We start from the raw sequence: 23986 nt of genomic DNA, 5'->3' as shown, positions 1-23986 counted from the left end.
CCGGCCCCCTCACGGCGCTGCCGCGGCGGCAACGAACGCCGCGACCGTTAACGGCCGTAACGGCCGCGGGGGCGCGCGGGGGAGGCGGGTCCCCGTTGCGGTTTCAGCCGAGCGACAAGCTCTTGGCCGAAGGGCTAGCCAGCCCGTGAGGTACCTGGCGCTGGTGAGCCGGGGCCTGGGCTCGCGCTCGGCTCGCTGCTGCCTTACTGCCCTCTAAAAAAGGTGCATCGGTTTGCAATCTGCGAGACTTTCACCCTGTTTTGGCATCTCATAGGTAAGGGGATTTCAAGCGGGGCCCGGCGGCAAGCCGAGGGGGACGCCTCTGCTGAAACACGCTGTCGGAGGTCGCGCCTCTGGGTCCGCCGGAATCCCAGCAGCAGCTACTGATGAGCACTTAATTATGTACTTTAATCACAAGAAGTATTCTTTACGCTTCATAATGTGCAGGTAAACCTACTGCCTTGACTGAATTTCAGTATTTCAAAGAACAAGCTACTCTGCAGATTCGTAACACTCCCTTTGAGCCCCACAGCGCTCTGTCAGGAGCAGCTTTGAGCCTGGCTTCTGCCGTCACTAAGAACTAACTACATGCTCGCCAGCCCCAGATGTGTGGCGAACATGGTAGAACACAAAATTTTGCCCATTCAGTGAGGATAAAATGAGCTGTTCAGAAGTGTCTGAGGGAGCCGAGAGACCTGCACTCTGCTGCAAGCTCTGTCTGGAGATTTGTTCAGGGGCTCTTCATCAGCAAATGAGGGTACCTGTATGCTGCAAGGAAGAGTGTAAAAGCAGCACAGCTACCTGTGCCCGTACTTGCTTTATTCTGCTACCCTGTGCTCTGCCATTCTGAGGGTATAGTAGCGTGGGCTTTGGAGTAGGCTCTTCAGCTTCTCTCAGGGGCAGGTGCAAAAGTCTTTGCTGTTATCACAAATCACATGTCTATTTAGGCTAGCTCGAACAGGCGTACCTCAGCTCCAGACTGCACCTATCGTTAGCGTGGAAATTCAAGAGGATATCTTTTATGTGATATCCTCCCATTACATGCAAGTTTTTGGAGGACCTACTGGCCATGTCTGCTCTGCCTGTGAGCTCGTTTGGGTTTATCTATAGAGAAGCACCTTTACTCAACGTTCAGAGATACTTTAGGCTTGCATAAGCTGGCGTGACTATGCTTCAACCTGCTTTAATTTTGTAAATTAAATCATCAAAGCAGAACTGAGGCTAAAAATGATTCAAAAATGCAAAATTTTTCAATAAACCCTCATGACAGACCTGCTATACTGCAAACAACATATTTGACTCCAGCGCAAAGACACTGATGCAGAACACCCAGAAATGTGGGAGCAGTCTCATTCCAGTTACCTGCATTCGTTAATAGGGAAGAAATATCTGTGAGCAAATTCACATTTCATGGATGTCTTAGCTGCTGGTTTGCCTCAGTGTTTTAACATTTTGCCAGTGTTATTTTGATGAATTACTCGGATTTTTACAGAATTAGCTACTGTTCTTTCTTGCCTTCCTAACATACTTAATATGATGTTGCCTCCCACCTGCACACGTAAAATTAAGACTGATGTTGCATCACACAAAGGAGAGATCAAGCCTTGCAGACGGATTTTTCTTCTTCTTCCCCTCTGCCCCCCCCCCCCCCCCCCGCTTTAGATGGAACAAAACAGGATTTGGGATCTATGATTAAAACCCACAACTGATCTCAGTGTGTGGGTGTGACCCAGCCATACGGTATGATTATCATGTTGTAACTAGGTCCCTTGCTGCAATAGGTTGCATGGAACAGGCAGAACCTTTACTTATATTTTGCTTATGTAGACTTAGTCTAGACAAAAAGCAGTTTGTGGTCTGAAAAATTCATATGCAATTTGAGCAATGAATCTGTGTGCTACAAACGTCAGAACACTTTTGCAACCTTTACAACTAACCAGATTTCTCTGCATTTGCTGTAGTTCGTTGCTACTATGACTCTTTTTCTTCTTCTTATAAAAGACCCTGTTTTACTTACTCAACCCAATAGTGAAGAAAAGTGTTCTAAATGTGGATGGTCTATTTCTTCACATTAAATATTTAAAAGTCAAGCAAAAACTTTGAGCTGATTTTAAAGCCAAGATCAACAATACAAAATTGTAAATTTGTAATAAAAGTATGTGATCAGCCTTTACAACCTGAACAAACCATTGCACAGGGATAACTCAACAAGACAGAGTGTCATGTGGTGTGGTCTCAGAATCACATATCAAAAGTACATATATATTTAAAAATATTTTCTTGCAAGTTAACTTTAAATCAATACTAATTTTATACCAATAGGACTGTTGGAAATTGCAGTTATATATAGAAGCCATAAGGATGGGACCCTGTGCTAATTTACAGAGGTCAAAAGATCATTTAAATCCTACAAACCACTCCAGATAACCACACCAGACCGTAAATTTCTGTAGGAGAATTTCTTATAATGTTTAGGCGCTTACAGTTTGAAGCTTATAATGCAGGGAGCAAAAACAAGGAGGCTGGATGCAATAGATAAGCAAAAACTTTCTATATTTCAAACAATAATTCCTCTGGATGTGGATGGATTTTATAAATGAAGATTTAAGAAGTGAAGTCAGGCATCTTTCTATGCATTTGATTTACCTCAACCTCATTTAGGATTGCTATACCCTAATGAAATTGCAATTTAAGGGTATATTTCATTAACATTACATTTGTTTTCCATATAGTAATCAAATGGAAAGTTTGTACAGGCTTATGATGTATTTTTAATGCAAGAGGTTCCTAAACTGGCAATTTAAACTGGCAAAAATAAAAAAGATGCTGGATAATGGCATCAAGCTATGCTTAACTTCGCCAAGAAACAACTGTCAGACTATTGTAGGGCAACACATGTAGAGATTCTGTACACGGTATCTCCACACCAGTTACGTTCCCATTTTATTAGATTCTTGGATTATTCAAATACAGCGATGCAGTCCAGCAAGTCATCTTGGAGTGGATTGCATTAAACAAATTCACAAACCACTGCATGAACAAAGTTAAACATTTCATAAATGAGCCAGTGACTTCTAAACTCCTTACTCCTATTTATTCAAAACAGTAGAAAGAACTCTCTAAGTTACTAAAGCTATTGCAGACAGGCACAGTGCCAAGAAATGGAGTCACATCTCATTAAAAGCGTGCTCCTTGCATATTTTTATTCTGATGTCACTGGTACATTTCCCAGGCAAATTCATTTACCAGAGCTCAATTCTCTCCCTTCTTCCCATTCCTTCCTTTTACTGCCTAACCCCCCAGCACCTTTCAGGAATCAGAACTGAATGCATTTCAGTAACTTAAACGGAATTTAGCTTCTGACTGTTTTTTTAAAAAGGCAATTCTGCACAGAAGGGTTGTTTCTCAAGAATACCCCATGCACTGCCACCCACTGTTTTATTTCTCATTTACAAATAGCATAATAGTTTCAGGACTAGAGGCCCCAGGACTGTATGTTGAGTGATGCACCCTGAAGACCACAGTCCTAGCTCCTCAGAGACTCATGGGAACATCCCCTCTACAATAAACTGGCAGCAACTCTCTTGTGTGTGGCTGACTCCCACCCCAAGTGCCGGCCAGGGTGGAGTATGTGAGGACCGTACAGTGCGCCATCGCTGCTCAGCCTGGCAGCACAGGCATTTTGCACAGCCTCGGCCGTTCTCCCAGAGTATGCAAGGACTCACATAACCACTGTGTTACAGAGCAGCACTGTGCTGCCTTTTACCTTCATTTATACGCATATTTTTTTAAAACGGAAGATTTCTTGCCTTTCAGCAATAAATGTTTTGAAGGCATACTAAGAGAAAACACAAGCACTGCACTGACTTACAGAAGGCTTGCCTCTCTCAAAGACCGTCCATGAAGGAACGCATGGACAACACTACTTGTCCCCTGCTGCAGGCTTCTCCTCACAAGGCTTATCTGCCGAACCTCTATCATAGATTGCATGTGCCCCATTAAGCAGCAACTGGATGTTTCATAGAGAGCATATATATCTAGGTAAATAATTAGACATTTTCAGAAGGAATATAAAAGCTCATGTTTCTGAGTTTGTATCAGTTTGTCATCTACTAGGATACAGGATGACACTAGACGCAATCTGCCTGAAACAGGGTTTTCTTAAACTTCAACAGAACCACATGGTATTGACGAAGGAAGGAGCTAAGATGCTGGAGCTAAGACTGACTTGCTGGAATGTACCATAAGGCTCTGAATTAAATTCTTTGAAATATTCCTTTATGGTTTACAGTCTCAGTGAAAATGCTTTGGATGAAGCATTCTGTTATATGGCACATATTAAGGCCCCCTGCTGAGCACTGTGAAACCTCACCAGTTCTGACAAACCGATTGCTGCTTATGAGAGTCTTTTGTTTCAGCACTTAATAAAAAATCTGGCTCTCCAAATACCCCCTTACAAAGAGAAGTACTCTGTTCACTCTGTTTCCAAGCTTGGCTCAAACCAGTTCAGATATGGAAGTGGGCAGGGATGCTTACTGGAGTTGGCGCCAGTCACTCCAAGAGATACATGTTCCACAATTCAGCAGAAAGAATCCCACTGCTGAGTGGTAAGGAAGTTCAAATGCAGAATTCACTATGGAGTTAAACAAAATCCATTACACATAGCAGTTATACACAGGCCTTTCAGACTCCCTCAGAGCAGCAGCCTTAATATGGGAGTATGTTCATTTGAGCTTGACATGGGTTATATTCACTTTTGGCCAGGAGTAGGAAGATTGTTTGGCTTAACAGCAACTGAGCTGAGGCCTTCTCCCATTTTCACTGCCTGCAGTCTTTTCCTCAAGGGAGTGAAGTTTATAGAAATTGCATCTTCAAACACAACAGAAATATTTATGTTCTCCTCCAGAAATAGTTATGTTTTTCTTTAGAGCCTGTGAGGTCAAGTTTTTTCAGGGGAAGTCCATAAAAGGTATTTTAACTTAGTCATTGCCCATTCCTTCATTCCCTAATTTGCTCCTAGCAAAAATTAAATCTGTCGGCCTACAGTCAAAAAAGGGACAAGCCACGGTTTACCTTACTTATTGGAAGCCTTAGAATCCACAGATGGCAATGAAAAATGATAGTACTGCTTAATTAGATCCACTACAGTCTCTGTATAGCCATAGACATCACATAAAAGGAACGGTAGTATGCTGGTTGCAATATGTTAAATTGAATATAAGTAAAACACGGCTCTGAATGGGAAAAGTAGATGACCAGTGCTGAACCAGTTCCAGTGAGCTAGACTCACAAGGGGAAAAGAAACTCGGTGCTTTGCTTTACCCCCTGGAGTAATATCTCTCCCTCTGTTGTTTACATAGGTAGCCTGAGTTCCAGACATAGGTACCTAAATTAGAAGCTTGGTGGTGGTAGTGTGAAGACCTTCTGAACAGACTACAATATGCTCTGTGTGTGTTTTGTAAAAATGATTCCTTCCTAGGGATGGACTTTCAGACCAAAGACCTGAAATGACACAATTCTTGCACTCTTCTTAGGAAACCATCAAGTCCAAGAGTGATACCCCAGAGTGTGGTGTATACTGAGAATAAGAAGAAAATTAATAAACCATAATATGATTTTCAGGCAACTAAGTTACATGTTATCAACAAAATGCCAGGTAAAAATAATATCATTATTTTTATGCATTTCCTTATTTTATGGCTGTTAAAACATTCCACTCCAGTTTTCCCGCCATGAATAAGCTTCTGTTTTAGCTTTTTCTAACATAAGATACAAAATGTAATAAATTGGAAGATGTATTGGTAGATGCTCATATGCAAGCCTTACCCTCAAAGACACACAGCAGAGCCTGGAACAAAGTCCTGAACTCTCTCTGCACAGCCACACTAAGATGCAACAGAGATGTAACCATTCTCTCTTGTAAAAATATATATAAGCACCATATAAAAGCAAAAGGAAGAATGGTGGTAAGTAGAGGTGCTCAGGAAATGGAAAATTCTTTTGCAATATAAAAGAAATAAATGCTTTAAACTGGGTTGAGTAGTCCAAAGCTCATTTTTATTTCATGGACCAGAAACATTTTGCTTCTGTGCTTCAGAAGCAAAAAAGTTTCTCTGTCAGCAAAACGAATGGCTATGTACAGGTATGTTTATGGGTAAAAATGGGCAATTATACATTTTGAAGACCTCCTGACCTCCTAAGTGCTCTTGAAAATTTCTTTGTCAGGGAGATATTTTTGTAGGGGGAAAAATCAGTTCATTTTGTCAAGCTGGTATTTTGCATTGCCAAGGAGAGGGGAGTATACTGGAATACATCTGATGATAAATGCTAGTTGCAACCCTTGCAAAATAATGGTCAATAATACATGACCATAGATAAATAAGGACTTAGAGCCTGGTGCCACAGTCACCACCTTTACAGGACAGCAGTACCAGGAGATATAAGATTATGTTTTGTGTGTGGATGCATACACATATGTATATGTATCTACAGGAATGACCACACTTGAACTAAGACAAACCTTAACAAATTTATCTTTGGTTTTTGGAGAGTCCTCTCACGTAGTCAATATTTAGAAAACTGGGGTCTTGTCTTTGCTGCTCAAAGATACTAAATAGCACCACTTTCTCTTGCTTCTTAAAAGCACACTCCATGAAAATAAGCTGTCAAATGAGACCCAGACAGTTTTCTTAATAGGGCACAGAGCATTTTCAAAACTCCAGACATCAGTGTGGAGACAGCTGTCTCCACATTATCACATGGCCAGCTTTGACTATAGCCAAGATGTCCAGCAGCACAACTGACAAAACAGCTGTGCAAAAAGTGGTAGACCCCAACTTTGCACTGGTTCAATCAATCCAGCTCCAGCATTAGTAAAGTGAAAAAGCAGCAGCGGCGTTGGGAAATAGGACATATTCTAAAGTTTATCTTTAAAGGAAATGGGTGTATTAAAAAAATCAGTAAGTCTTAAGGCTTACTGAACTTTACTTACAGCTAAAACTGACAACCTCATCATAGGAATACATCCTAAAAGTACCAAAATTTTTACTATGAAATGTATACATACTACTTGTTTCAGCACAGACTTAGTGCTCTTAATGTATATAATCCGTAGCATGCATTTTTGTTTTTGTCAAATCACACAGAACAAACACAGAATTTGACATCTATATCTGCTCTCTTGCTCACCTTTATTTCTCTGTCTTTACTGTTGGCAGCAGAACTATGAAGAACTGGAAGAAGGCTTTGCCAGAAAACTCTTCCTACTGTAGGGAAATGAAGTTCTATTCTCAGTGAATGTACGATACACTCTTGTTTACTTTTCACTTGACGTAGTCAATGAACACAGAAAAAATGCTTGGGAAAGGAAAAAGAAAAAAATGCTTCAAACAGCCATTTGAAAATGGGCAAAAATATGTTTTTAAACATTCTTATTTTATCTGAAGAATACCTCAAAAGATTCTACATTTGCATTCCATTTACTCCTTTTAGCTAGATTATTGCCATACTTCTTTCCCCTTACTATCGTGGTTGAAACCTTGTAATAGCAACTCACAGATATCCCACAGGTGAGAGGTGCCATTTCTCAACATCCCTACTGCCATCTGACATAATTTGCAATACCCAAGAATGTGCTAGGTCTGGTATGGAAAGAAGATAAGGAAAACAAATACAACCTTCCTTGTCCCAAACAACATATAGTAATAACATCTGCCCTTTCTAGATCAGTCTCCTTATTTTTCACACATAATACATCTGATTTGGTCACAGGTGCGCTGACTCTATCATTTTGCATGTTAGAGATGTTAGTTAGTGTTTGTGATCATGCTTAGTTTTGGCTGAAATCTGGGGATTCCAGAAGGAGGGGAAAATGCTTTAGTGCTGGTAGCTGGTGAGCTCTGTCACTCTTCCCACAGAGCTCCTTGAAGGACAGACAAGGTTTGCTACTTTGACAGGGGGAGATTTTTGAAGCATCTCATCATCATAAACCTTGCCTACACCTGCTGAAAATGCAGCAATTGGAAAAAGAATATGGTGAAATCATTTGGTCTTTGCTGAGGGACACTTGTTCCCTCAAACGGGAGTCAAGTAAGGCTAGAGTGAGCAAGCCTGGATTAGTCAAGCAGAACATGAAGGTATAGGAATATGAGCTCACAAACTGAACACAGGGAAGAAGAGAAGATATTATATCATACTCTGTACAATGAGTGCCAACTATGTGTGCAGTAAGAGGCTGGAGACAGTTACGATCTGCTGCTGACTCTCCCAACCTCTTCTAACAGAGTGAGATGGGAAGCTAGGGAGTGAGCCTCCTGTTGGCTGCTGATATAATTTTTTACATGAATTTAGAATATGTGACAAACTCATCTGACTGGGGCTCGCCAGCTATGGTAATGCCAATAGGCTGAAGAGGAGCTATATGCAAGATGAGCTGGAAAATAAACTTTCTCTATAGATCTGTAATGTAAATTTATTCTGCTCATTTGAGACAAAACAATAATAATTAAATATCAGTAGGATTTCAGAGTATATTTAATAACATCAAATTGGTCCTTTTACAGCTAGTTGAAATATTTATACAAAAATAAGGACAGATTATAGAACTATATCATGTTGGTCTCCCATTATCTTTTTACTATTTCTTATTTCAAAGAATCGAGATGATCAGAAATTTATGAAAACATTTCTGATGACCTTCTTGGGAAGGCAACCCCATCTGGCAGTGTAAGTGGAAAGTGAGGAGAGCTGCTGAATCTCTTGCCTTGCTCACATCGCAGCTTCACACCCTTCCTTGTCTTACAGAAATTATAGCATGTGGATAGGTTTCTCCACAATCCAGACAAGACTATCATTGCCATTTAGGGTATTTTTAAGCATAAAAATAAAACAACATTTCTATTATAAATTGATATAATTAGGACACTAATCATTAAACATCACAAAACTCTAGTGGGAAGAAGCCCACTGCACAAGAACCTACAGCAATCCCAAAGTAACTGTCTTCCATTTTCCTTGCTGACAATCTTGAAATTAAAATAGGAGACTGCGAAATATAACCTCAACTGTGACTACACTAATATGCATCAAGCAAGAGATTTCTGTGGGAATAAGGAGTTCGGAAAAAAGCTACATGATTAGTTAAGGAATTAAACCAATTAGAAGGAAACACAGATAACTTAGCAAGACAGCAGTTAAAGACATAGGAGATGGATAACGGAGACAGTGAAAATTTTCTGCAGAAACCAAGGTCATTTTCATGTCAAGTTTTTTTTCATGGCAAGTAACATGGTTTATTTCCACTTCAGCTGGAGGGGTCTGTCCAGAGAAAGCTTGTAGATCATACCTGCTTATATTTGGACTTCAGATACTTGGGAGTAGATGACTATTAACTCTTTTCATATCCTACATGCACGGGCCTTTACAGATTCACCGTCACTGATACTATTTTTTTGATTCAAAAATCAAAAGTAATAATTCACATATTACGTACATTTCCCAGCGAAGCAATCAAGCTGGGATCTGCAACTTTCTAAAAGTAAATTTTTGAAGCAGTAAGGTGTGCCCCAGAAGGGAACTCTAGAGAGGTTTCATATGAGAAACATTCAAAAGGGCAAGCTACAGCATAGCCTTGAAGTGCCATGTTCTGTTCAGGCATTTGTGGACAGTGTGCTGTCTTGGACAAGAGTGAACATTGCCAAAGCCATTATGTAAAGGGGAGAGACAGGTGATCGCATGGAAAAAGCCAACGCATTAAGGGAAGAAATATTTAAACTCTTCTACTTAATATATGTGGATTTGTATGCAAGAGAGAAGTGTCTTCTTTCAACCCTTCCCATGTAAGAAGCCAGCGGACTGTAATTAGCTCTGAATCACGAAGACCTGTTTCACCCCCAGCCCACTACTGCCTTCTTGAATACAGCATCTGCTTCCAACAAGAAAGCCTGTTTGGACTGTGAAATGGAAGTGGTGATGAATAATTTGTCAAGTAGGTATGCATGCCAGTTCTGAACAGAGATTGGATAATACTTTATTTCCTCAGCATGACTGCTCAGGTTTTCGATATAATGCTCTACTGCTTGTGAAAATTGGTTATGCTGGTTATGAATTAGAGTCTACTAGACAAAAATTCTAGAAAGAATGAGAAGAAGAAAGTCCAGCAACAAATGGTCATTCCTTGCCCAGATTACCAAACTCATTTTGATTAACTAATTTACAAAAACACACTTGTATAAATGTTATTTAACTGAGGCAAAACACCCCAAAATTAGAGCATCTGGTGAACTAGATGGAGTTCAACACATCACTCAACTGTGCTGTTCAACATTTAAATTTTACTTGGAGGAAGAAGTTTGGCCAAAAAAAATATATATATATATTTGTCTCAAAACTGAGAGAGAGAACTATTCTGTAGTTGCTGAAATCCCAGATCTCCTGAAAAGTTTCTGAGATCTACCCAGCCACCAGGTCACTTTAGTGGCACCCAGCCAAAATCACTTATTTTCTTCTTGGGATGACTGTCTGTTTAGCAGGATGTGAAGAGAAGAACAAATTCCTCAGTAGGTTTCAGCTTTTTAAATAGATAAAAGCAGACTGCTTAGTCTGTATTACCATGTAACTAATGCCTCCAGAATGGATGTGAGTTAGTATGAATGGATGATACAACCCTAAAACTAGCACTAGACACTTGGAAAATACAACTTTTTGTAGAAAACAGCTAATAAGGACCCCTTCTACTGGTCCTATGCTACTATGTGCCTCTGCCACATAAACCAGGCAACATGAACATGCAAAGTTGCTAAAAAAATCATTTAAAAATGTTTCTTCCCAGTTCCATAAACATAGAGAGCTGTGTGCTTCTAACCTTGATGAAGCAGAGGTTGTGCTCAGACACTAAACCTTCAGATGACAGCACTGTCACTGCACAGAGATTTAGACTTGGTCTAAATAGGAAACATTCAGCTTCCTGCATAAGGAAACTGTATAACACAGGAAACTTCATCAAGAAATTGCAGTGTGCCACTCGTTCTTTGTTAGGCTGATGGCATAACAGACAAATTGACAGTCAACTGTTTCCCTCTGGAGCATAATTCTAAACTCAAAATACAATTTTAACTTCCACATTGAGACAGAGTTCAGAAGTTACTGTGATAATGCTGTGAACTAAAATCAAGTTAAGTAGGATCCTTTTCCAGCCACCACTCTTGAAAAGCAGTTGCTTCTTCTATGTCCAGAAAAGCAGCAATATACCTTGCATTTATTTCTTTTTCTATGTCCTTCCTATCTAGGCTGTCAAACAAAGCAGATGGACAGAATATTCCTCAAAGATCCAATGAATGCTCATCCCAGCAACAAATCAAAGCAGCTGGGCAGGTCAGTTCTTTGTCAGTCAGCCTAAGCCAGTACATTTTAATTTTAACAAAGATTGATTTCATATTTGACACACTCCATTCTTTTAAAACTGAGTTTGTAAAAAGACAGCAAACTGATTGGAGAATCAGGGGAATCCTGATTAAAGAGATTTAACAAATACTGGCTTAATTCTCTGCAGTTGTTCAGTTTGGCCATGTTCACACCCTTATTTCATTATATGCAGGCATTTGTGGAAACACAGTTTTGTTCAGCTGATTAAGTGGGGACCAGCAGATCTTACAGCTAGCAGATGTGCTGTACTGTACAAACAACTAACATCATGGTCACGTTCACCAGTTAGCTTTCATCCCACAGGCTAAAATGGTTTTCATTGGTATTTGCTGAGTGCTTGCCAATCTATTTCCAGGCATGTGTCAACAAAAACGAAAGAAAGAAAGAAAGAAAAGAAGTATGGTGGTTAATTTGAGTAAAATGTATCATTATAAATCAGGGACTGATTTTATGATGCAATTTATGTCATTTTCTATTTTCCTGGCTCAATTTTATCATCAATAGATAATACTTTGAAATCTTTGAGACCTTTCCAGAAATCAATGCATTTCTTTTTGTGTGTGTGGTTTTTTTTTCTGTGTACTCTTTTCTATGTCATAGGCTTAAACTTTTCATTTGGATCACTAATGCTAGGCCTGTAGTAAATTCCTGAAAATGCTAGTACAGTTTGCACTAATTCCGTAAGTAGAGGTAGCATTTTCATCTAAAAAGTGGAACAGCTTATAAGATAATAATTTGGACCTCAGAGGAGCTGAGATTCATTTTGGCTTTTTACTTTGGCATTTCACATGAGAAGTAGATATCGAAGAGCAGTAAACTAAAAGAAACCAATTCACACACATGCACACACACACACAGACTATAATCCTTAGCAAACGATCTGCAAGGCAGAGTATAAAATTGCCATTGTGACTTGTAAATCCATCTTCAAAAAGTACAAAATGTGCTGTCTAGACAGGTAACTAGAGAGGATCTCAAGCTGCAGTCATTATATGGACTGTTACGAGAGCCAAGAAACAGGTCAATATTCTGGATGCTTTAAAAATAATTCTCTTCACGGCAATTCAAAACATTGGAAGGAAAATCTTGGAAAAATGGCAATGATGATCTAGTTGTGTATATCTCGTTTATATGATAGGTCTGAGATTGGCTTCAAATCAATTTAAAGGCAATATAAAACTAGATTCAAATGTTATACTTGGCTCAGTCTCTTTTAATGGACTATACCACGTATCTCAGCAATGCCTATTTTAATCTCTGTGTGCTGGTTGTTTACTCAGAAAATAAAATATACTTCCCACATGGAAGCAGCTTTTAAAAAACATTCCATGAATGTTCTAAGCTCATAAAATAATTAATATAATTAATAGTGTCCAGTTCTCATAGCTATCATGGGAATTCCATTTTTCCCTCTATCCAGCACCCTCCAGTTCTGACCTTAAATTCTTTGAAACTGCCCTTTTCTACTTCAACTAGTCCAGTGTAGCATATGGTAGAGCCTGACACTATCAGAAGTTCTGATTCATGAGGAATTCTAGACTGGATAGTGTGTTTTCCTCCTTCATCCCTTATTCATAATGTTTAAGTGCTTGACTGGTAAGCAAAGAGCTGTCATTCTCTTGCTTGTCTGTCTATAGGTGGCATCTGCTGCCTCGGGATTACTGTTCCCTGCTGGGTTAGAAAAAGCTCCCAACTCTGCAGACTGAACACAGAATTTATTATACTTAAAGTTAAAATGTTTCAGCAAAGGAATAGGCCTAGAAGCATAGCTAAAACCAAAAATTTCTCATAGCTAAAGCAAGATATTTCAAGCAATAACCTACATCAAGATTCTGATAGGAGTTGCCATTAAAAATGATCTTATGCAATAAGATTTTTTGGAATGTATCACATTGGAATCCTATCTGTCATTAGAGATTCATTTCCTAGTCAAAGGCCAGAGCACTGCTGAAGCGATCTATTAGCACATTAATTGATTGGCACTGTCCTGATTTCCAAACTTAGCTTCCTAAAAGTGCAGATGAGCACCAAGTGGGGGAAATATCAAAGGAGCCTAAATAGCTCTTAAATGCACCAGGGATGACTGGCAGCCACAGCAAATTTCTCTGTCCTCCAGCAACTCCAGCTAGCATTTCTGTTTGCACATCTGCACTCATCCAGCTACCAAGCACTATGAGCACTGGTGCATGCCGAAACCCCGGGCAGCTGCCTCCCTGCCACCCCCGCCAGGGCTGCGGGGCCAATGTCTCCCTGCCGAGCGCAATGCAGGCAGCACCTCTGCTGACCAAAGTTTCCACGGGACAGGCTGCCTGAGAGGAGGCCTTGCTGTCCACACCATCACACACCTCCAGGAGCCCTTTCTGTACAGCAAATAACATTAGCACGTACTTTCAGGAAAGTAACAACTTTCTATGCAAGTCTCCAGCAAGAGAGAGACACAATTTTTTTCCCATACTATTAAACATCAGTACAAGATACATGAGCAGGACTCATGTCAGTATGTAGTTGTACACTCTTCAGTTTACACTGCAAGCCCTCAGTGTCCCTCCAGCAGGGCTCCAACACCAGCTGCGGCTGCTCAAACATGACTGAAATCTTCTTCCTCGAAGCTCCATCCATGCAGCCTGGACATACACAGGGACTTTCCAGCAGGGGACTAGTTTTGTTCTGTGTTTTATGGGTAGATGAACATGTCTGTCGTCAGAGTTTAAGTTGTGTACATAACTCGTTCTGACCTCTTCCTCCTTCGCCAAAGCACTCGTCTTCTCCAGCTATCTGTCGGGCGTCACAAAGCTGCTTCTTTGATGCACTATTTTAAAATTACTCACAAATATTTAAACAACATTTCTGTCAGCATTACGTTTAGAAGATATCTAGAAATGTCAAGAGTACCCAAGCCGGTTGGCCCAAAGTGAACATAGCGCTGAAGTGGCTTACAGAGCAGCCTGCAACTCACAGCAGCTTATGTAAAGCCCTTTGCATAAGACATCCTGCGTGAAACAAAATAAATACTAACAGAGCAACTGTTTGAAACACTAAGCTCTAATCATGGTTGTGCTCAGGACTTGCATTTTAGGGGATAACAGAGAACCCAAAGTCAGTACTGAAAACATGTCTACCCAACTTTGGTTCTGTGAACTTTCTCGGGCCCTTTAACCTTTCCCAGCTCCTTTCCCAGAAAAGAGGAAAGCACCAGTTCTGGCTAACAAACCTTTCCAGATCTAAAGGAAGATTATAAGCTTGGGGCTGAACACTGACTGAGCCAGCAGTCCTGTCTCACACAGAGTAGTGAAGACAAGACAAAAGCCCAGCTGGATTTTAACTGCCATTTTTTTGGCTGTATCTACCATAACATCTAGTTTTGGTTATTGAACTACTTCACCATAATGGACTTTCAAAACTGGTAATAAGAGTATTTCATACATATTTTGGGTTCAAGAAGATTACCGTAAAGAAGTTCAAAAAGGTAATACTGGCACAAAAAGCCAAAGCCACTAAAACCTATTAACAAAAGCATTTCAGATCAGAAGATCTTGATTTGCCTTAGATTTCAGCTTGTTCTTCAGATTTCAGCAGTGCCCAGTCCTTACCTTAGAGTGAAACAAAGCTTGGTGTCAGCCTATTAACAAATGGAGGTTCTGTATGTTCTTATTTGGATCCAGGCGTAACAAAACTTGTATTTGCTTGAGCCAAATGTTTTTTCCTTGGATGTGTTTGCCACCTAGGTTGTTACAGGACTTGTAGTTGGCAGGTCGCAAAGGTATGTGTTGTCTTGGGAGAGTGCTGACAAGACATACGGAGGAGATTTCAACTCTTCTTTTTTGAGGAATGGGGAAAATAAAGGTGGCTAAATCAAAAGAGAAGAAAATACATGTGCCCTTTCATCTGATTGCCAGAGATCTATGATGTGACCTAGACCAAGTGTCATAGGCTGGTGCAGAGCAGGATTTGGAAGATTAAGGTACATATTAGCTACCTAGTCAAGGTAGCAAGTCAAGCTCATATGTGATAAGTTAAAGGTGCTCTAGAAGGATCAAGAAACAAGTACATTATCTTGTCAATAACAGAAGGTCAGCACATCACCCTCTAGATTGTGGCATGCCTAAGAGCTTGGTTTCTCTCTGTTTGCAAAATTTTCAGAGTCCAAAAGGCTTCATTTTGGATAATGCAAGCCTGTTTGCAAAGAAGGCACCATCTCTATTTATAACACTGATGCTGAAGTAAAAATAAAAGAAGTTAGGCCTTCTCCTTTCAGTCAAATACTCTTTCCAGCTCCTTGCCCCTACAAACAAAGTCTGCATCAAAATCTCAGGCAAGGTCAGTTGTTAGATGTATCATTTTCCTTAGAAGTCAACCTGCCAGGAATGAATGAATAGGCAAGTGCGTGCTGCAATTCATGTGTTGCTAGGACATCTACCTTTACCTGAAGAGTGCTGCCATGTATTTCAGTGACAGGAGGATTTGACTTATCTTCTCACATTTAAAAAAGACTATTTCTATCAGGTTCCAGCTGGACCCAGGACCAAATGCTGTGCAACTTCTAGTTGTGGAATTCAGATAGTCCTTACCTTTGATAACAAAGAATGTGGGAGTATCTGGACTGCTGGGAGGTGATGGGCTCGTTTGCGTTAATATTACTTACCTAACTAACTTCACTATAACTTTTTGCAATTCTTGTTAAGGAGGCAGTGTAGAAATACAAAGTACTCCTAAACTCCCTCTTTTCTCCTCTCCAGAAATGCCCCATTTTATCTTTAAAAGAAGTTAAAACAGCAAAGGAAAGAAAATTGGCACTGCTCTCTTGCAACATCAAACCAGCACAAAGGGTAACAGTATCCACAAGAAATATTTTACCATTAATGGCTCCAACAGAAAGTCTCTAGACAATCCACAGAAACTCTGCAATATCAGGAATGTTGTAAGCTTTGTTCAACCTCATTTCAAATTGATGGTTCTCTGATGAGATAGGAGTTGCCCACACTTGTATCATGACATTTAGAAATACATTTAAATCCTTGTGATGTGATTTGAATAATAACTTTTGAAAGGTTATAAAAATGCAGCTAAACCATATTTGTTTTTTTCGGCAATACTTGGAAGTGTAAACACTTAAATCATCAGCCAAGTGCATAGCATTCATATTTACCATACCTTTTAAAAGCATACTTAGCATACCACTGAGAAAGATTACTCTGCTGACAGAAATCAAGCATCTGGATTAATTTCAAGGAGTGCATTTTACAATCCATCATCCCGGAATATGAGAACAAGGAACTGCTCAGTTAAATTAAATGGTGAGTTACTCTGCAACAAATCAAAGGAAATTCATCTCTGCACTGTGTTCAGTCTAGACATGTAATTCAGGACTGATGCTACTAAAAGTCAAGCAGTCTAGTTGTATTTAACAAAAACTGGATCATTTTATAACCAGTATTTACTTAATTATTTGCACTCTTGCACAATATGCTAGGTAGTAACAGGATTTGTGCCTTGTAACACAAGCTAGCAGTCTCAGGCCAACACTTTTCAAGGACTTTTTGAAGGACAGATGTGGAAGAAACAACCTGGGAATGGTGTGCCAGAAGCAAAATCCTACTGAACAAATATAGAGGGTGCATGTTCCTCCCACCATGGTGTATCTGAAATGGCAGCAGGGTTCATTTCTTGGGACACTTCAGTGGCCATCACAGACTGAATATGGTCAACATCCATCACATAAAGGGCTCTTGATTAGACTCTGCACATTTCATGTCCAGCTGGTTGTATAGGAGGATTCTGGACTAAAGATTTGTTTTCTTCTGAAAAAAGATTGAAAACTTGATGACCCAAGAGACCATGTGGAGAGGCTCAGCAGGACAAGTGATTTACTGAAAACACTTTACAGTCAAGAGGAGGAATTAATCATAGAACATAATAAGGAATATGCATCAATGTAAAATTCCTTCTTGCAGCAATTGGCTCCAGCTTTGTAGATACTAGACAAAACCTAAATTTCTCAAAGTATATTTTAACTTTTGCCTTTTTTCAGTTTTTTGAATCTTTAAACAACCTCTTCCTGTTCCATTTTCTCTTAAGTCTTCTCCTTCATTTTCTCTTTAAATTTCGAACTTTTTCTCCACTGAATCTATATAGATATATTTAACCCAACCTTCTCCTAACAGAAGAAACAATAATTTGAGAAAGACTGCTCCATGGAAATGCAAACCTTTTAATAACCACTAATACTTTAAAAATAAATCAGAATATTAACCTCATAGTACCAAACCTGACAACATTCCAGGCAAAAAAAAAAAAAAAGCTTATTTACTTTATATTCATTTCTCTAACTAGATCTCACTTAGGCACCTGACAGCAGAGTCGTAACAGTACAATTTATCAAACAGAAAGTCAAATCTGCTCTACACTCTTGCAGGCTATGAAATCTTGGGAAAAAAATCCTTCAGAAATTGAGATGAGCTTAACAACATCTAGAAATCACTGAGATATATCTAGTACAATGACATAACTGGTCTACGCACACTTTTGGCACGCTTGCCCAGCAGCATCTCTCAACGCGGCAGGTAAGAAAGCTGCCGTGGTGCCCAGTGGTTGCTGTGCTGCTGCTGCACCTCCCGGCTCTGCCGGCCCCATGCGCTGCTCTGGACTGCAGGCGCGCAGCAACAGCTGGGGTTGCGTCCTCACTCCCTTAGGGATATGTCTGCCTGTTTTCCCAGCTGCTCCGCTGCGTTGCTTCTTTTCTTTCACCATGTGAATCCATGAAGCAATAGGGAGAGCAAGGACAAAAATAAACTGTCTGCCTCACACACATATACATCTTGCTGTAGAGGAAATGTCATTCATCCCCATTTTTTCCATGTCAGATTGCAAATGCTAGGAGGTGGCTGCGGCCAGAGGAAAGTGCATTTTTATCCATTCATAATCTTAAAGGCATAATGGGAGAGCAACACTTCAGCCATCTTTAGGTATCAGAGAAATTCTCAGAGCATAAAGCACCCTTAATTTATTCCTTTTCCAGTTGGGGCACGTGCTGAAGGGGCAGCAAAGCTGTCTTTTGCCAATGGACTGGCAAATTTACCAGTTTGAGAATGAAGCCAGATAGATGAAGTGGCTTGTTCAGAGGAAGTATTGAAGACAGTGAGAAACACTGCTCGACTTCTCTCCCTGGAGACAGAGATTGTATGATTTTTCATGATAGAAATGTATGCCTACAGGCTACTGTGCTTCTAAGTGGCTGTATCTCTGAGCTGAGAAGTCAGGCTGTGAGTCAGTGCTCCTGCAACCTTATGGATATTAAGAAACAGCCATCTAGCTATTACCTGAACCTTGTCCAAATACTGCCATTAGTAAACAAGCCCAGCTGATTTGGTATTTGCTTGCAATAGTTTATTCCTCTTTATCTGCTTCTAGCTTGATACATTTAGGCATATCTCATAAATCTCATACATTAACCAACTTAGTATTTCTGCAAGTCCTTTTTTCAGAATTGTTGTGCTTAATCACAGTGAAAGAAGAATCTCAGTTCTCCAAGTTCATTCTGCAAACTGTAAAAAGCACCAAAATACTGGGAGCAGGTCTTCCTCTGAAGAGCTATCCTAATCAGAGAAGGCATCGTGAGAGAGGAGATATACACTGCTTTTTTCCAAGGTCACACCACAGGTGAATAGCAATACTGAATACAAAACTATCTCCTTACAAACCTCACAGCTTAGGCCCATTCCTACTGCAGCGTATCATCTTCTCTGAAATCAGCATGGGAAATAATTTCCATCATCACAGTGTGATTAATCCTTCTCTATTGCAAATGGTGGGTTCTGCTGGAATATCAACCATTTATTTTTATATATTTGGTCAGACACCTTTTCTTTTATAATCTTGGGCAAAATCAGCCCAATTTTTCAAACTGATTGGACATTTAGCAGTAACGCACCTAAATGGCTTTCTACTGCCGTATGATAACATTGGCACAGAAGATTTATAGCAGTGAGCCCCAGGTAAGGATGCTGCATTTTCCTGCAGACTGATTAGCACTGTCTATTTCAGTGATTTAAGTGTTTTTTCAAAGCACACATTTGAAGAGCTGAAATGGATACATATTGTCAGCTTCTGGCAGTTTAAGTGCAAACAGCTGCCCTGAAAGCTCTGTGCGGTACCACACGAAGATGAGCCTCTATGATAGTTAGTCAATCAAAGAAGATAAATCTTAGTGTCAGTTCCAATTATTGAGATACTCCAGTTAACTCACAGAATCATAGACATTAAACTGGCTTTAAATGCCCACGTGGTTGGGACAATACCATTGCTCTTGGGAGGCAATTTCACTGTCTGACAGATCAAAAGGCTTTCCTCAGCTAGTTAATTCCAATTAAGTTTTTCCTCTCAATTTCATCCCACTATTTATTATCCTCAGGCAGCTACCCATAGTGATTCTTCTCCTGCCATGCTACTCCTGTTAAGACTACTGGAAATAGTGACATTATTACAAGCACCTGGTGATGACACCCAGGAGACCCAGCAGCATCCTAGTGCTACACCTCAGAGCAAAGACGGTTTCTGTCTTAAAGAGCGTCTTCCAAACGTTATGGTCTTTTCATTAAAATGGCCTTTAATTTAGTTTTACAAGCAACCTTCTCTCCTTTCATTCTTGCTTCTTTTGTCTTCTGATAAGCTTTGTTTTTTTCTGATCACTCTGGTGTCAGATTATGAAGCTGTGTTAACATGATGCAACATTAGAAAAAGAGTTGCTACAGAATTATCTCTTGGTATTTATTCGGACATCTACAAGCACCAGTGTCTTGGGAGACTTTAAAAATATATATAACATTGTATAAAAGATTATTTTATCTGCATACTACTGTGCTATGGAATCTATGTAAAGCAAAAATTACAGGGCATAAAGGAGACACTAAAAACAACTTTCCAGTAAATAATTCCTTTCCTTGCCCCTGCAAACATCAATGGGAATAGATGGGCTTTATGGCACATCCTAAGGGTCAGTACAACTAGGTCATTTGCAAGAAAAAGAAGTTTTGAAGGCAAGAAGTAGAACAAGTCATATATTTTCAGTAGAAAGTGCTTTGGCAGTTAAATGTGTTTAAAATAAAAGACTTTTTTTAGTCAAAGTTCTGGTTTTCCCAGATTTTTTTTTTTTCTTACAATAAAATGAACTGTACCATAGCTGAAAGGTACTCCCGAGTCTATTTACAATCCAGCTGCACATTGCAAAGTGGATGGGACTAATTAGTGCCTAATCTACATTCCTGAAATGGGCTCATCACGCAGCTGCAGTCTAGCTGTTGAACAGGTATCTCATGGCCTTACATCCCTGCCCTGGGTTCGAGGAGATGTGTGCTGTGACTGGCGTCTTTGAGCCCTTCACCATGCAGCCAGGGACTGAAGCCTGCTCTTCACAGCATCCTGGAGGCAATATGTCCTGACAGTCCCCTTTTGAATAAACCCACTAGATCAATGCTGGCAAAAATAAAACCAGGGGCAGATATATCACTGTATGGTGCATATTACTGTAGTTTTATAAATTAAATGAAATGAGCCTATAAGGTAGGGCTCCCCTTCCCATATGAAGGAAGATAATTCAGCTTCAGATAGTCCTCTGGTTCACAGCCATTTACAGTGATACTGACAGCCCTGTGCCGCAGTGTGACAGCTACACTCGTGGGTGGACCAGCTGAGCTTTAACGCTTCTGATGGAAGATCATGGATGCTATTTATTGTGTTCTTGCTAGCATTTGTCTTGTGCAGAAACTCTCACTGTAGCACATGAGATGCATAAATCCTCTCTGCCCCTCGGAATTTGGTGTGGGGCACAGCGGGGCAGGAGGGCTGTTGCCGTAGCACACTCGAGAGCATCTTTTCAGCAAGCCTCCTCCTTCCCACCTCCCGTGCCCAGCCCCCTTCTGTTAACCACACTGCCACTTCTCTCATGTGCTCAGGAAGACAAATTGACTTTAAAAATGTGTAAACATATTCCTCCTGCTTAGGGAATGCAAGGAGTTTACAAGTTTGTTTCAAGAAACAGGAAGAATTCAGCCTTTTTTTTTTCCAACTGAGCGATGACCATGGTATACTCCTCCGAGAAAGCAAACTCCTTTACAAGAAAGTGAGTGGGCAAAGTGCAGGAAAATTGGTCTTGACAAGCATTTCAGAGAGTCAAAACAGGAAGATAATGTTTCTACAAGCGAGTAACTCTCTTCAAAACCCCCCTGGTCCAGGAGGGCTGTGCCTGGTACCTGCATGAAGCAGGGACACTTCTGAAACCAGGGAAGCAGCAGTGCAGAGTAGGACACAACAATTTCTGTGCCAAATGACTCAGCAACTACACTTCCTTCCTTGTACCCAGGATTGTACCAGTTTTCACCTTGATTCTCAGGTATTGGGAGTAGATGGTGACATTGTCATGACAGTCTTCAGACCATGACTGGTGGTTCCTGGGCCATGCCCTGCCTCTCCCCTCAACCTCCACACACTCCCCTTGGTGCTCTGGCCACTGCTGAAAGCTCAGCTAAGCAGTGGCAAAGTCTAGAAAGATCAATACATTAGGCATTGACTCTAGGAAATGGAAAGAAAGATGTGTCCCTTGGGAGCCGGCATCAGGGCGTGCAGCGACTCATGAGGATCACCGCGTGCTCACAGGAGTACGACCTCCCAGTAATTCAGTCTGCAAAGCTGAGCACTACTTGTGACACAGATTTCTCAGGTGTGAGGTAAAGCTAGCGTATGTGAACTAATGGAGCTGTACTGCAGCACCTTTACATGCCCAGAAATCTTGTCACTTTACAGTTTTCTACAAAAAAATTTTATTATTTTGTTTAAATTTCAAAGATGATTTTGAAATTTAATGAGTATGTATCATGATGAACTCTGAAAGTGTTATGAGAAGCACCATGGAATTCATAAGAGGTGCTAACAGAACGTGGGAGCTTGAGAGAGACACTGGGAATCACTCTACATTTTAAAGTCATAAAATAATTGGCTTTTTTTCTGCTCTGTGTAAGTTTTAACTCAGAACAAACAGTTTCAGCTCTTTCCATTTTCCAAGAGTAGTCCTGCTATAAACTGATGCTCTCTTCACCTTTTTTACCTGGAATGGTAAAATAGTAACTGCTAAGAAACATCAATACATGTGTATAGTACATGCAAGCAGACCCAGTTAGTCTTAGATGAAGTGCAGGCTCTGAAAAGCAGAGCATAGTAATAGTTTTATGCTAGAAAAAGGCTCCTTTAATAACAAGCCTACATACTGCTCTTGTTATACTTCCACAATACCTGGATTGAACAAATAAAATAGGACAAATTTCATCTTGTTGACATTTTTTTTTAAATGTGTCTAGCCTGTCATCCCCATTGGGATTTTTCTGGTTCTTTCTAGGCTGGTATGTATTCTCTGCCTGTAACATTTATTTCTTGGCCACTCCATTTCCTCCATACAACATGGACTGCATCAAAATTAATTTAAAGATGACCTCTAAAAACCAGAGTCAGGCTTTTAGAGTTTCACAATCTCCAAACTCTAAAAAATGGTCAAAAGAAACTGTGCAGTATCAGAAGAATCCCTCTTGCAAGTGATACCAAACCCAAAGGTTGTTTTGGAGTACAAATCATTACTTTGACACTGGAAGTTCGCACTGCTGTGGTGTTCACCTCTTGGGATTTTTCCCAAAGCTTTTCCAAATGTGAATCCCAGAGATAGCTTGAATAGATATCTGGTTAGGGCTTCCTAAAATGAACAGGTCATGAAACTCACTGAGAACTGCTAGTCTTCTGTGCAGTTATCAGTGGACGACCTGTTTTGGAGGAGGTCATCACCCAAGCTTCTGCAAGGTAAATAGCAAGAGACAGACCTGCAAATGCCTTGGACTCATTTATCCACCCTCAGATACATCTGTGGCTTCCTCCTCGTTGCAGAAGGAATGGGAAGAGCTCCCACAAAATACTTCCTAAAATGATGGTGTGGAGGCTGGACATGCCCAGGGGATTTTCCCACTGATTCTCAGGAGAGAATAAATCAGGAGTGTTTTTTTCTTTTTTCATTGTGTTTTAGAGGTGCCATTTCTGCTGCTATGATGCCTCACACGGAGCTGTTCCCAGCCAGGCAGCCTTGGTGAGGGGCGTGCGTGTGGACTCCTGCAACGTGCCAGCCTCCTATGCTCTTCTTTCACTCACACATCCAGTACATCTTTTGCTAGATGTCACAAAACCCACTGAGACACAGAAAAGTCTTGTGAAAATCAGAGTCTGTCAAGATATAAGCTCCCTTAAAACTGATTTTTTTTTCTTATCATATCTAAAGGAAAGCCTGACAGGTGGCCAGAAGACCAAACCCTCTGAGGCCAGCTTCATATCACAGTTTATAGAAGGACAGACTGCATGGTGCCCTGTCCTGCAAAAGACCCTGTTGACTCAGCCAGTTATTTCCCTACGTTCCCAGCATGGTAGCTTTGCCAAGAACACAGCAATAGCAGCACTGCTTGGGGGTCTCAGCTGTGTTTCCAAGCCACTTGTATCCAGCAATAGCATTAGACTAGGAGAGTGAGTTTAATGGCTGTTGTTT

The 23986-nt window shown here is 40.4% G+C and overlaps 1 protein-coding gene and 1 long non-coding RNA gene across 2 annotated transcripts in view; one reads left to right on the top strand and one right to left on the bottom strand.

The window, feature by feature from the left end:
- The window catches only part of LOC134146854 (rho GTPase-activating protein 7-like), a 57574-nt gene that overhangs the window by 20223 nt on the left and 13365 nt on the right, over window positions 1–23986 (bottom strand). The window lies entirely within an intron of this gene.
- LOC134146916 (uncharacterized) lies at window positions 13–8363 on the top strand. The gene is made up of 3 exons (XR_009959909.1): window positions 13–274; window positions 5535–5656; window positions 7218–8363. It is a non-coding gene; the product is annotated as an uncharacterized LOC134146916 (long non-coding RNA).

Source organism: Rhea pennata, chromosome 14 (genome assembly GCF_028389875.1).
Source record: "Rhea pennata isolate bPtePen1 chromosome 14, bPtePen1.pri, whole genome shotgun sequence".
NCBI classification, from domain to species: Eukaryota; Metazoa; Chordata; class Aves; order Rheiformes; family Rheidae; genus Rhea; species Rhea pennata.
Note: the sequence above shows the minus strand (reverse complement) of the source record. Positions and strands in the feature narration are given on the sequence as shown.